The 13,498-nt window shown below is 32.7% G+C and overlaps 1 protein-coding gene across 1 annotated transcript in view; it reads right to left on the bottom strand.

The window, feature by feature from the left end:
• LOC123720840 (lysine-specific demethylase 3A) overlaps window positions 1-13,498 on the bottom strand; it is a 137,070-nt gene that overhangs the window by 101,271 nt on the left and 22,301 nt on the right. The gene's annotated exons all lie outside the window — the stretch shown is intronic.

Here is a 13,498-nt window from a genome sequence, read left to right as displayed (position 1 = left end):
CATCTTACGTCGCAATGTGGAACTAATAATGTCGTTGGTACAAATTGAATTACAGCGTTTAATGCGAAACGTCAATAGATGGCTGTAGGCGTCAGGCCGTTGCAAATAAATCCGAAGAACCCGCCAAAATTTTATCTTATAAAATAATTGAAAAATGTTTATGACATTTTATAGTTTTTGTGTCTTAATATACAATTATAAAATTACAAACAAATCATATAACGATATTTTTTATTAAATTTTTAGTTAAAACTTTTCTTCAAGAGTAAAATTATTTCGCTTTCGAGGTGTGTTCGAGTCAGTGCGATATTGATGATGTAATTATTACATAAAATATGTATAAAAGATCTTAATAAACTACATATGTACCTTCACTTAATTAGAAAACAAATAAACGTCGATACGTTTGTAACTTCAGTTAGCGTGAATTATAATATATAAAATAATATATATATATATTAGTTATAGTAGTAAGTAAGTATATAAGTAAGTATAGTAGTAAGTAGTAATAATATATATATATATATATATATATTAGTTTAAACATAATAATATATTCCAAAAGAATTAGTTCAAGTGTAGCTAATGTCACACATGGCACAGTTTGCTTGAAGCCCTATCATGCGACCTTGTCAAAGTACTGTCGAGAATGTAGTCGTAGGTATTTTACAAATGTATGCAGTTTACCCTGATGACCTTATAAAATCGAATTGTATGCGTGATATCGGAATACTGAATCCGCTTTGTTGTTCGTGATCACAACACAAACATCACGCCAGTTAATATACTATTACGAAGTTCTATAATCCGCTAATATTTATGCTCGCAATGTCATCATCGATACGACTTGTTGCAGCTAATAATGATGAGAAGAAGTCATGATTGTGGAATGTATTGGAGTGGACCAGCATCACATCCGCCGAGAATCTTTTTAGACTAGCGCAATAACCGGCAATTCATGTTATTAACAGCAAACTTTTAGCAATTTCTTTCATTGAGCATTTTTTTATTTAATGGAACAATATACTGCACATTTCAATTGCAATTTTTGTTTGTTTAACATATATGCATGCCCCTTAAATTGAATTACTTTTATTTCTAGGACCATTTTACGTTTTTTTAATAGGTCTACTGGCAGTGTATCCCATCGTACTAACCCTAACTATTTTAATTCATATTTTTTAATTAAAATTGACTGATTTCACGAACCGTAAGATTCGCTTTTAGTTTTCAATTTATTATTTTATTTTAGAGTTAATAAGGTAATTGTATCAAAAATATACATTTACCAAATTAAATCTCAATGTTACTTGTAATTTTGTTTTGGTTGATTTGGTTATGAACTTCAGCACTTTTAAAAAAAAACAATCAATGGCGCTAAACCTCTTTAGGTCTGGGCCTCAGATTTCTGTATCTGTTTCATGATCATTTGTCAATCTAATGGGCAAGTAGGTGATCAGCCTTCTGTGCCTGACGCACGCCGTCGACTTTTTGGGTCTAAGGAAAACCGGTTTCATCACGATATTTTCCTTCACCGTTCGCGCGAATGTTAAATGCGCACATAGAAAGAAAGCCCATTGGTGCGTACCTACGACCTCAGGGATGAGCGTCGCACGCTGAAGCCGAAATTATCTTTAGTAATTATTTTTCCTTACTAGACATGAGATTGTCAGCGATTAGCCTGTCAATAGATTCTCTAATAAATTATGTTACTCTATTTGTACTGCAACGAAGTTGTAATAAATAAATAACTCCTGCCATATTTCAAAGTATCTATTTATAACGATTTAATACGTAAATAAGTTCTACTTCATCCTAAAATTGGCATAACAATAACAGATGATGACGAGCATTTTGCCGTTGGTTCCGTTCCAAGCCTTGGCTGATTACAAACGTCAAGTGGTAACTACAAACGAAAGATCGTATTCTCGATCGTTGCACCTTGCCAACTGACAAGTAGGTATAGAACTGAGATGTTCATATGGTACCACTGGTATAACAAAGTCGATATTGCAATGTTAGCATAAAACACGTTTATGTATATATATAATAACACGTAACACATATCTTTAACGCGTCTTCGGAAATAAGACTAAAGGCAGTAGCGCACTAGCGGCCATAATCGCAGCTAAATTCGTGAGTGCAAATACAGTGCGCTTTAAAATGGACGTTGAGGCAGTGCATGTGTATCTGCCAAGTGACAAGCGAAAAAAAATATAGGGTTCATCCATTGCTACTTGAGAGATTTACAAAGGAATTATATCATACATATTATATATTAAATCATAAATTATATATAAATTAAATATTTTAAGGAATGTACAACTAAGTTTGTTATGAAAGAGCTGGAAAATCTGATACTGGTATATTTTTTTACTTAAAAGGTTTCCCAAATCTTACACATTGTAATGAAATTGAACTTAAACTGAATAAATATTATTTATATTATATTTCACCGACCTGTATGATCACGAGTTATATAATTATTTGCGCATGAGCAAGTCCTTGTTTTGAAGAACTGTTAAGAAAATACGACTCGACCGCCACGGCTACTGGTGTTTATCTAGAGCTCAATTTGATCTCAGTGCCGCATTGGCTAGCGATCAACCACGGGCCGGTCGCTGCGACCTGGCCGTTAGTGCGCTATTGCCCTTAACACGATCTAAGAGTCCATTATACAGAACCTTACGTAGGGCAGTGCGACTAAGTCTCGCTTCTGAATCTAACCCCAAATAGGTACCCTGCTATTTCTGAATATCAATAATAGTAGTCTGAATTCTTTTAAAGTACGTAAGCCGAATATATTAAGCTACAAGTATTTGTTTAAAGAACCGTTGTAGAACATTATCCTAAAGCATAGCAAGAATTCAATTAGTCGTTTCCCATCCAATGTGCACTTACCTTGCCCTATTTAAGGCAACTAAAATTAATACAAGTAGGTCTAGAATACGTATTGTATCAATGTTTTAAGAACAGATGCATTGAAGTTTGAGTAGTTTTAAGATGGTCTACAATTAAAGAATTATTGCAAAAAACAATCCTTAGTACAAAAAGTTTAAAATGAAAAATGATAAGCGTAATTTCTTTGTATTTTCAAACATGGCTCCTCCGACAGTGGACTGTTCATCATGATCTTCCATTTCTGTTAGTAATAAAAAGCAAATAAATAAAACATATATAAAGTAGTTTTTAGAGCATTCCGGACTGTACTAGAAGTCTGTATAATCTCAGTCGTATTCTTCATTGCTAAAGGTCTCGTTATTGTTAGGATACTGCTGTCCTGCTAGTGCCTCTCCACTTTGTCGGTAAACAGCTTCTCTTGGCGCAACTTTTATGAACAGACCCGAGACTTGGTCACACCAGCAAGTTGTCAACCTGCCCTACGGTCTCTTACTTTGCCGAGGACACCAAGCTTGTCTAGGATATTTGTATCACAATGACCAAAGTTAGAAGAAGAGTGATCCAGGATGGATTGGACCTTTATCGGTCCATGGTCCAAGTATCTTTCTTCAACATCACTTATCGAATGCATCTTAATAAAAGTATTACACGACGATATAGATCCCATGACGAATTATTTAAATCCAGTGTATTTAAAAGATAACTTCGCAACACAAATCGCTTGGAAGCTATAAGGCCGCCAGTTTCCTTCATTTTTCACGGATTTTATATGATTTAAAGAAAACTTTCTAAATCCGATATAATCGCGTTTGTACATTATTTACATTGCTTGACGTCGGGTGCTTATCAGTCATGGTTAGCGAGGGACCCATTCTTTTGCACGATCATTATTCAAAGGGAACAAAATGGCATCCAACAATTCTATGACTACCAAGTGACGTCAAACATATCACCGCATTAATTATAATTGTTAAAACAGGATAGGCAAGAGTCGCATGCTATAAATAATAATAATAAGCCTTTATTCCACATCTTTGACATACATTTGATTGAAATAAAAAGAAAAAATATAGTTTTACTAAGATGCGGCCCCTGTCCGGGAGAAGGCCTCCTCCAACTTTTTCCACCCTACTTTATTTTTTGCCATCGTCATCCAAGTTCTGCCAGCTACCCTCTCGATCCCGTCGGCCCATCGCTCCATTGGTCTTCCTTTCTTTCTGTTTCCTTTCGGACTCGTCCATTCTGTTACTGTTCTAGACCATCGTCTGTACAACGGGCTACGTGGCCTGCCCATCTCCATTTAAGTTTGAGGGCATATTGCTCAGCATCAATAATATTGGTTTTTCTGCGAATATTTTCACTTCTATGTTTGTCGCGTAATTGAATTCCGAGAATACTCCTTTCTATCACACGTTGGCACGAACGTATTTTGGCTTTTGTTTTGTTTTTGAAAATCCAAGTTTGTGCTCCATATGTAAGGCAGGGCAACAGGCAAGAATCCACTACCTTCTTCTTTAACTTAATTGGGAGCTTAGCTTTGATGATTTCTTTTAAGCTCCAAAACTTCTTCCAAGACTAGACTTAATTGAAATTAAAATTACTTTATTCAATATCAAGTTACATTATTTTAGCAGGTATTGGAGCCCCTGAACTAAGTCTAGGGAGACCTGTACATCAGGGTACTCCGCTCATCCAATGGTTTAATTGAATTGTAACTTAAACAATCGCTTATAAAATATTTTATACAGAAAAAGACCTATTCTAAAATAAAGATACAGGTTTACATGTTTTAGTCTTTTTTCACACCAGAAGTGAATAATGTTCGGGAAGGGTGGGATGGGATGTGTGGGGTGTAGTGGCGAGTGCTAGTGTAAAAATAGAATGAGTGCTTGTGAAAATAAAAATGATTAGATTATTCTTGTACTAGTAGTTCAGTTTCTTCATAGTTCAGTGCACAAAGAAACTTGGTAATTAAAGTTTTAATTTCGTTTAGTAACTTAGGGTAAATATTAAGTTTCCTGTTAAGTTTATGTTATATATGTATAGTTGACTCGATAGATAGGAAAATTTGTTACTGGATTCATAGTTTTTACCGTAGTGTTATTATTTATGCATATAATTTCTCACATCTGAAATGGCATTCAAAATGATGAATGCCATTTCATGAATGTTATTTGAAGTGTGATAAAACTAATATCGATTCATTTTGCATTTATGTTATTTTGGTAACATTAAATAGAGCAGTAAATTGTTCTAACCCTGAACAACTAGACAGTAATTGTCCGTTTAATAAAGTACTTAAAAGATCCAAGGAGGCTTCATCATCAACGCCTATTCAGAATCCAACCCTTAGACTGTGTTAAGTGTGTCAAAAACATTCGATTGGACGTACGGGAGTTACAAACTACGAATCCGGTATGTAAATATACAAATACATTTTTGACACAGGATTCGTTACTGAATCTTATATCTAGAGACAACTTAAGCGATTTATATATAAACTAGCTGACCCGGCAAACGTCCATGCCATGTATATTATTTCCAGGAACATTTTTTTAGTTCAATAAAAATAACCTATCTACTATAATAAAAATAGGAGTTGATGGTAGAGAGGTTGTATGTATTTTTGTATGTTGTATCATAAAAAAATAAAAACAAACAAAAAAATTGGGGTGGACACCCCTAGGAGACACCCTTAGGGGTTTAAAAGATAGATAGTAGCCGATTCTCAAACTTACTGAATATGCATACAAAAAAATTCATAAGCATTGGTCAAGCCGTTTCAGAGAAACAAACATTGTGACACGAGATTTATATATATAGATAAGATATAACGTTAGATTAAATAGGTCTTTCAATGCCTTAAACAGTCGTTATATAATGTCGCAGCCAACTAGCTTAATAAACCGTTCAATTAACAGCCTAGCCGTTTAACTAGCGGCCTGTAGGATATTCAGCCATAGCGTTTGTAACATCATTTAATAAACTGGCTATTGCTTAGGCTTAGAGTAACCCTGTGCCAGAAATAAGACATGAAACATTTGAGATGAAAAATATTTCTTTAAAAATTTAATCGCTTGCTTCAGTCACAGCTAAATTCACATTACTATTGTAACTACACTTTCATTGTACTTTATTAAACTTTGGTAAACACCATCAAATTTGTGGTTTGCAGACGCCACATTGACAGTTTGAAGTATTTCGTTTCGGGTTTGAGATTGGCAGAAAGTGGAACTAAATTTAAACTAACAGTCATGAAATATGTCAGACAAGTAATGAAACGTCATCGATCCAAGTAATTTGCCTGTTTGATCAATTAGCTGAATATCTTTCAGGCCGCTAGTTAAACGGCGCAATTTAGTTAAGATGCTAGGCTGATTGAACGGCTATCTAATCGAGTTGGCTGCGACATATGTTACGTAGCAACTGTTCTTCACATATATCTACTATATCCCCATGTCATAATTAACAAGTGAAGATGAACAGGACACACCTTCCGAAGAGTTGAGATATTAAAACTATACTGAAGTACCCAACAATTTTCAAAAGGAGAAAAGCGAATAGTACATGAGATGGGAAGATGAATTAAAAATGGTTGCAGGCAAGGTTTCGCAGAATGGAAGTGTAGGCTTTATCGGGGTCGGCAATTGGATTTAAGTTTGTTTTAATTGTGTGTAAGAAAAATAAACTGGTCCGAAATAGGGCCTATTATTTATCAGAACATACTGGTGTGAGTGCACTCAAACTCTTTTTGTTACGCCTATGTTACTCTAGCAAAGTCGTCAAGCTTTTGAACTGCAGGTTGAACTGTATGCAGCTTCATTCCTCTAGAAGAAAATTAAATTGTATCTATTATTTTTCATGTACATTGCATATTCACACCGGTGCTCGGAAAACTCGTTCTAATAATAGAAACGCTAGTACTTATTCAAGGTTGCGAAACTAGGGCAAGCGTGAAAGATTTCGACTGAGTACTTTCTTGTTTGATGATGATGGGTTTCTATATCTGAAACGGAAGGCTTATCTATCAAAACTATTCGTAGCCATGGTTGAACTATTCGTGAAGCTAAACAATTAATGTTTAATACATTTAAATAAATTCGGCGCTTTTAAGAAAAGACATTTCTTAATTTTACAAGAAGTGTTTAGTAACCGTCCATAATCATATTTATCATAAAAAACCCACAGTGCAGGAGGCTCACCTGATATTTATTTAATTCTACATAATTATTCTATCTTAACAGTTAGTACTAATACGATGGTAAGTGATACAGCCGCCCATAGACAATCACATTGTCCAATCACCTCCGTCGTTCCGGATGTGGAGGTCAACTGAGCGACCGAGGAACGATAACTGAGCTTTTTTAGTGCAGTTTTTGTGGAACCAGCTGCCCACTGAAGTATTAAGGTCTTTCAAGTAAAGAGAATTCAACGAAAGAGCCGTCTAACATTAATAGTGTGCCAGTTTGCCCACTGTTCTATAAAAAAAATGAAGTTGAGACGAATGTTTAAGTAATGAAAATTTAACAAACAATTCTGAGTACATTAGTTCAGTTAATAAAAATGTACTAGTCTTGGAATTATAAGACCGGTTACGTTACACGAAGAGAAAATATTATTTCCACCTTACGTAAGAAAGTCGTGTAGTTATTTATTATCTTGGAACATACCGTAGAACATTAAACGCATACAATACATACTATATGTAAAGCTTATTTGGTTTTAACAAAATTTTAGAATAGACATTTTTTAAAGAATTCTCACCGTAAGGGCAATCGTAAGAAATTCGTATGACTCAATTTAAAGATTTTACTTATTTGTTAAATAAAATAAATCTGAGGCCAAACATACTTAACTTATATAACGAACATTTGCATTGTATACATTATTTTATATAACTCATTTGTTTGACCAACAGATTTTATTAAACGTGATTTTCAATTCAGTTCACTAATAAATGTTAAAATCATTTAAAATATGTGTTATCAAAGCGGGATTTTCATCCCGCTTTTCGCGCGAAGATAAAATGACACAAATTCTAGGGACGCATTTCGCTTCGGGTTCAGTAGGTCATTGTACGCGAGGGGCGAACCGTACCGGTCGCTGGATTTGTTGCAAAACAACCTGCCTTCTGGTATGCGTACAGCCTTTTGTTTAATTCATACTTTGTTCTTTTGTGCAAAGACAGTCGTGAAGATTAATTTGTCACGATTTTTATGCACCAATTGTTTCAATGTTCAGCTTATCGACAATTTACTATTAATTATATTTAAAGGGCGATTTGTAATCGAACTAGTATCGTCGCTTTGACACATAATTTTTTCGCACATCGCATTGTTTTATTTGAATATATGATAGCGAATTAATAAAAGACTTATCCAATATGTATAACGCATACAAAGATTTAAAGGAGCAGTTATAGTTGTCTAATGTCAAAGTCAAATTATTTATTTCAATTAGGCCTATTACGAAGGCACTTTTGAAAGTCCAAAATACAAGTTATAATTATTAAAAAAAGACTAGTTCCCCTCCCAAAAGGTATGTTAGTAGGAGAAGAAAGGAAAGAGACTCAATACTGACACTTTTAAAATAGTTTTTACAATATTTTGTATACATTGATTTGAAAATTATGTGTGAAGACCATGTACCTAGAACGAGAAAACTACATATAAAAAACAATGCAGCAGATAACTTAATTATCATGTAGATACATGGTGCTCATACGTGTACTAATATTACAATTATAGATTTTACATTATAAAAAAGAAATAATTAACAAACATTCAAACAGTTTCAACAAGACTACTTTTAAAAACAAATATAAACTTATACTAGATTAGCAACCAGTTGATGTTGTCTAGTTTGATAGGACTTAGAGCAGGACTAGCATGTTACCAAGCATTTTTATCTTTAACATAAGCGTCTAATTTGTAATATGCTTGTCTACAAACTGTATTTTTAATAAAAGTTTTAAAATGTTTTTCGTTTAGTTTCAATATGTCTTCAGGTATTTTGTTGTACCATTTAACACAGTACCCCATAAAAGTAATAAGTATTAATGTATGTAAAATATTCCACTTTTTATTGACTGCGTATTCGATGCGAATTAATCAGATCTCGTTCCGACAAGATCTCACTAAACATTACGCAATGAAATAGCTTTGAAACTTTACAACACAAGAACTTTTGTTTTGTTGTATACATAGTTATCTGAATGAGACAATATGAGGCCTATATTCAAAACTATGTTTAATCGAATGGGTATTGAAATCAAACATCTCTTTACCAAAAATGTTGTCTTTAGGTGTTTGCATGTCTTTAATGTGTACCTAACACATAAAAACCATTGTTTATGTGTCCACTCTTTAGGGCCTGGAATATCAAAAATATGAATGCTGTGGAAATCAAACAAGTGGCTAATGTATTATGGATTAAGCTATCGCGGAATATGCATAAAAGAGTATCTATACCGCTAAATCACCTGCATCATCAGCACACCCCACATCACAGAACACAGCCGAAGTAGGTATTACTAAAATGAACCTTTGTATATATATTATGTTTTCCATTTTTGCCCATATCTTTAGTTTAATTGATTTTTGTTATATATAATTAACGTCAGCTGTAGGATTACGATTATTATCATTATTTTTATATACAATAATAAATCAAAACAAACTTTATATTTTAACATTGGGACTTGTAGACGTCACTGTAAAAAAAATAAGATCTAAATTCCCACATCCCAATGGACTTAAAGTGGGCCAGAATTCTTACCCTACTAATTTAATCGGCAAACACGTAATTTACAAGAAAATATAAGGAACTGCAGCCTTTAAACAATGCTTCACTTGACATTAAAACAAAATGAGTATCCTTATCAGTTCAACTTTGACTGTTTGACCATCTCAAACGCTTATCCCATAGCTTTGTTTACTATTTGTTTGTTTATGTGGCATCAATGTATATATCATAGGCGTGTCAATGTTCGCGTTGACCTTGTTTGTGAAGTGCGACCTTCAATCATCCATATTCAATGAGTTCCACTTTTAATACCTATCCATAAATGTTACTGGACGAACAACTGTTCATCCAGTGGGATACATGTGTAATTAGTTACTAACAATCACAAAATGACTTAAAATTTCATTATGCCTATAAATTAAGCATATAAATTGTGTACAAACAAAAGTTGAAGACAAATTGCTAGTTGAATATAAAAAAAACTTATAATTTAAAAAGGAATCAAAAATACTATTGGATTAATTTATACTAGCTTGAAAAAAAGTGTGGACTTTTTCGGACTTTAGACTCGAAAGTCGACGGCGTATGAGGCACAGAAGGCTGGTAGTTGCTTATCAGAAATAAAATGAACCAGAAAGTCGGTTAGTTATGTTATAATTAATAAATTTATAATTTTCCATTTGCTAGAGGTAGGTATTTATGAAAGTCACTTATTACCCTAAATTTTTATTCTTATTATAATAATAAATTTATTGGATTGTATAAAACAACCTTAATCTGTATTAAAATATAGATTTATGGCGAAGGACAATCATTTGGCGAGTAGAGATGAATCGAAATTTCACGTTCCAAAAATATCATAACGATAATGTATTTAGATCAGGGTTGTACGATTTGAAATGGAACTAATTAATTTTAAAATTGGCATTTTATCGAAGATTCTGAAGGTACATGATATTAGACAATGCTAGAAACAACGGTGTTGGTAAATTATGACTTTGGACATTCTTGTCAAAAATCTAAAATAACCTTGTCTTGAACTGCACTTTCGTTATATTTTTTTTAAATAGGCAAGATATGCTATTTGTTACATAAATGCCGTCGAATTTTCGTCTCCGAGGCATCAAGTTTCCACACGATCTTTCTATTACTAATTATTAAATAATTTTTAATAATTAATTTCAATTTTTTATGTCAGTTTAAAAATATCACTGTTTCTAAATGATTTTAAGCGTTTAGCGTTAAACAAAGTTAATGCAAAAACATGCACAATGCCACAAACCCGTATCAATAGTTACTTGGTCTTTGTAAATAAAACCATCAAAATAATACATTTAAAATTAACTGTGAATTATCATTATAGTGTCAATTTGCAAAAACTATTATTTAACCTTATTAAAATCTTAATTGCCATAATACCGTGATCGTCAAATCGACTTTTAAATTTAACTTTAATAAGTGTAACAGTTACGTAAACCTTGAATCACAATAGCATATACTATGTCTTTGTTCTGAACAATGGAAATGCAATACAATCATTGTGATATTATAAAAACAAATAATATATCTAATTATGTTATCCAGGCCGACTTGAGCCACAACAGTTTATTGAGACCTGATGTTGACAATGACTTTCTCTGAAGTACCCCAATTCGTATATATTATAATGAGCCCTATATTCTTATTATGTATTTTAAAAACTAATTGCTAACAGGCAAACAGAGCTTGCATTAAAAATGGTTAACTAAAAAAAATCAATCGTCAGCGTTTGCTCATCCGAGACACAGATGTGATCAAACACCACCATGGAGTTCATGGATTTTTTTTAATTAAATAATATTGTATGTTTAGTAGTAGTGCAATTGAAAATTGATTTGATTCTCGTTTGATCCCAGTATCTTCGTGAATGCCAAACAATAATAAATGAAATTTCCAAAGAAAAATTCAATTCAAATGACATCGTTGGAGAAAGTTTTTTCAATTTAGATGTCTTTGAACTGAAAATTTGATATATTTATTACACTGTGGAGATCATTTATTTTTAAACTACGTTTATACGAATGCTTAATATGATTTTCCATTTCTCCCATTTGAATATTTTTATTAAAAGGTAACATAACACTTTTGTGTTTATCGGAGGATATTGACCCCGAGATAAACAATAATGTTTGCGAAAATAACGCGCCTCGGTAAGATACTTATAGTAATAAACACTTATGGAACATATTATGGAAATGAAATTGATCTGATTAACAAATTACAACGGACGTAATACTATTCCACAATTACCAGAAATTTAAAAATTACTCACGTATAAAGACAATATTATAATATTTTATTATAATCATTTACATAATTATTTGTGATCATTATTTTGAATGATCAAGCCTCGAATCAGACTTTTTTCCATCTAAGAACTGGTGAAACTATAATTCATATAGAAATTCTGATATTCACAAAATCTACGACAAAATCATATAATTTTCAACCACGGTCTATTAAAATGTTGAAATTAACTCGATAAACAAGAACAGCTGTGGGTGCGCGCGAGTTGATCGCGCATCGATGCATTCCCTGCGGTCAACGCACGCGGCACACATCGCTATTGCCAGGTTCCGGTCCGGGCAGTTCCATAGGGCCACCACTCTTTATAGTTATGGCTACCAAATTATACGGGCGTTAACAGTTTCATAGACTAATATAGAACGTTTAGATTTAGAATTTATTACTTCTGTATAAATAAAAAAAGTATTTTTATACATATTTACATTAGTACCTACATAAATACTAAACTTCTTTCTTCTTAATTTTTGCGTCAGTTGTGATATATATATATATATATATATTGATTGCTTCGAGGACAAAATTCGTAAAATTTAAACCATTTTTTTTTCAGGAATGTAAAAATGGTAATGCTACCATTACAAGGATACTCTTTACATTAGATATACAAAAATAAACATCAAATGAATGGTAATTAGTTTAAAAATAACTAATTGTATATTACAGTAATTAATCTAATTACACTGAAGAGCAAAAGGGTTTTTTTGTTGAATGTTTTACTGTTTAAAAATAATTGCGGAGGACACAGTAACCGCCCATTACGACAAATGTGTAGATCGTAATAATTTATTACCACGCCTTTCGAGGAAATATTATGACCTTAGTGAAACAGAGATATACTGTTTATTTATTTTTAGAATGTCGCATTAACTTATATGATTATTTGACAGAATTACGTAAATTTTAATCGTAATAACCGTAAAAATTATTAATTTTTGCGATCTATTGCAGATGAGTAAAATTACATTTTACGTAGAATAAATATGCTTAAGATGCGTGCTTTTTATGTTAAATATTTGGAAAAAATTAAGTTTTTCATTAAGGAAATCAAAAATGAGAAAACATTTAAAAAGTCGTAACAGTGCTTTACGACTTTGTTCCCGAGGCAAGCGATATTTCCTTTGAATAACAAAATTTTTTTTATAGAAAGGGGGCTAACGGACAGGAACCTCATCTGATCTGAATTGATACCGCCGCCAATGAACACTCTTAATGCCAGAGGAGGCGCGAGTGCGTTGCCGGACTTTTAAGAATTGGTACGCTCTTTTCTTATAGAAGCCTAAGTTGAATTGATACTTCAGTGCAGTATGCAGTACGCATAATAATAAATAAACAAAGGAAAACCGTTGTTGGACTGTAACTGATTTATAAGACCAAATATCAAAGATATTCAACACAAAAATGTTAACAATTGTAATTATTATTAAGTACTAAATTGGTAAAAAGAACGTGAGGCAACGTGATAAACTGTGAATTGCGTAAGTGCAGTTTGTTGGTGTGTTTACGGATA

Source organism: Pieris brassicae, chromosome 2, assembly GCF_905147105.1.
Source record: "Pieris brassicae chromosome 2, ilPieBrab1.1, whole genome shotgun sequence".
NCBI classification, from domain to species: Eukaryota; Metazoa; Arthropoda; class Insecta; order Lepidoptera; family Pieridae; genus Pieris; species Pieris brassicae.
This window is presented reverse-complemented; position numbering and strand designations above follow the sequence as displayed.